The following is a 2,565-nucleotide window of genomic DNA, read 5'->3' as shown; positions in this document are numbered from 1 at the left end:
TTATCGAGTAGGTAATATACTAGTTTGTAAAAAAAAAATATTTAACTTTATTCAAATCCAGTGAGAGCCAACTTGTTACTTCAAAAATAACAACAAATGTTGTTCCAAAGATAATTTATTAGCGGTTCAAGACAAAAGAATTTTGACTAATTCTCTTCACTAAACAAATGTGAGGAAAAGATTAAACTCTTTGTCCAAACAAAATATTTGAACAAGCTAAACACTGAGGATATAATTCATTAGTGCATAAATTTGATTATTATAAGAAAAAATAGTGTAGTATAATGATTTTTCATTTTTAGTGTCATTTTCTGTTATTGATTTTATCACTATTTTTCATTGTTGCTTTTCACGTTTTTATTGATTTTATCATTTATAATGCTATTTTTTTGTCGTTACTTTTCATGTTTTTAATGTCATTTTCCATTGTTCTATTTTGCCAATTAATAGTGATATTCTTTTATATTATATATAATTTTCAATATTTCTTAAACTATTAATTTTACTAAGTTCAATTTCATAGTTTAAAATTGAAATAAATGAGTAGATTAATTATTAATATATAAATGAAAATTTTATTTCAATCTTAAAATGTAAAACACCACTATATATAAAAAAGGATAAACTTACTAAATATAATAATCATAATTTTTTAATATTAATGAACTTATAATCATTCTATTAATTTATTTAGAAATAATTATTCTATTGATTAATTTATATTTTATACTATACTTATAAATTCACTATTCAAAATTAATTAATTAAAGTACAAATTTTAAATGTAAATTTAATTCTTTTGCATATATTTTACACATAATAAATGAATTTTAGAAAAAAAAATCAATTTTATTTAATCAACTTTTTTTTAATTTTTCATTTAATTTTTCTGTAATGTTTAAAAAAACCTTCTAAAAAATAAATAAATAAGAGAAACTCGTACGGAATTGGATCCTTGACAGCTGAATCCGGCCACGGGCAACAGGTTCAGTAGAAATAAAATAAGTGGTTTTTGGGTAAATAAACTAGGAAGGGGGTGTAGTTGGGGAATTTTAAAAGAAAATGTGACATTTGGGAGAAACAATATATAAAATTGACTCAAGTAATTAATTTAGGTATAATTTTATGATAAAATATTTTAATATTAATGATAATAAATTTAATATACCATTATTTTTTTTGTTATTTTACATTATTCAAATTAGTATTTAAAAAAAATATCAAATTTTTTAATAATTTATATAAATATTTTCAAATTTTTCTGACAATCTTTATAAGAAAAATGGAAAAATCAAGTAATTCCAACCTATTTTTCAGTCACCATCTCCATATATCAATGTTAAAAATTGGGCTCGGATGCTAGAATAAACATTATCTGATGAATTTTTTTTTACCAAAAAGTTTAAAATAATCGTCGACAGCAGGGTTCGAACCTGCGCGGGCGAAGCCCAACAGATTTCAAGTCTGTCTCCTTAACCACTCGGACATATCGACATTGTTAAAAGTCTAAAACACAGTAATAATTAATTCCCTTATGATAACTTGCAATTTTCTAAAATTGTTTAGTTTATTATCTTAATTTTAATTTTATAACTATGTATTCTTTAGTTTCTTTTTATATAAATCATAAATTAGACCAAATTTTTGGACCAAGAGTAAACAAGAAGTGTAAAAGACATCTATAATGAAAATTTTACTCTTTATATCCACAAAATAAGAAGAAGAACAAGAGAAATAGTAAGAAAAATCAAGAGAAAATGTTGAAGAACTTCTCTAGTTTGATGAAGCATAAAATGTTTGCAACATAAAGAAATAAGAAGGTCAAGACAAAATGTTCTAAAACTTTTCTACCTTGATGAAGCGTCAAGCACCAAGCTTGAAGAACAAATGACTTTATGAAAATAAATAAATTTAAATGACCTTGCAATATTTCATTATTTTTTTGTATTTATATATATAAATATAAATTTGGAAATGTTCACTCCATATAAGGGGTTTTTGCACCATAAAATTTCTACGTCGTAACAAAATAATAAAAACTTTATCAATACAAATGCAAATAGAAATAGTGAGATGTTACAACTTTTAGAGTTAAAAAAACTTAAATTTTATATCCACTTCAGAAATGTGTATCTTGTATCAAACAATTTTTTTGTTGTAGGATCTGAAGAGACTTTGTTTACTTAGTTTGAAGAGACATTATATAATTAGTGATAAACTCAAGGGAGTTTAGTGGACAACCTAGAGAGGTTGTGTACTTTACTTTGAGAAACCTTGTATAATCAAATAGTAAAAAAATGAATGGCAATGATAATACTTGTAATTTATCTTGAGCAACAAAATACATTGTTGTTTAGCTTTTTGCTTTAAGTGAACTAATATAAATTTTGTATTATTATTTTGCTTCACTTACTAGTGTATTATATCTTAATTATCCTCTTGTAAAATTTATATTCAACTCTTTTAAAGTTAACCGATAAAATTACAATAATTACTTTAATGTAATTTTTTCTATAAAGAATAAATAAATTTCATTTTCATTGAAACAATTATTTTTATAAATAT

General features: G+C 22.8%; 1 non-coding gene across 1 annotated transcript; it reads right to left on the bottom strand.

Moving 5' to 3' along the window:
* Nucleotides 1-1,412: 1,412 nt before the first annotated feature.
* TRNAS-UGA (transfer RNA serine (anticodon UGA)) lies at nucleotides 1,413-1,494 on the bottom strand. Its single transcript has one exon. It is a non-coding gene; the product is annotated as a tRNA-Ser (tRNA).
* Nucleotides 1,495-2,565: the final 1,071 nt, after the last annotated feature.

Source organism: Phaseolus vulgaris, unplaced genomic scaffold (genome assembly GCF_000499845.2).
Source record: "Phaseolus vulgaris cultivar G19833 unplaced genomic scaffold, P. vulgaris v2.0 scaffold_17, whole genome shotgun sequence".
Classification (NCBI taxonomy): Eukaryota; Viridiplantae; Streptophyta; class Magnoliopsida; order Fabales; family Fabaceae; genus Phaseolus; species Phaseolus vulgaris.
This window is presented reverse-complemented; position numbering and strand designations above follow the sequence as displayed.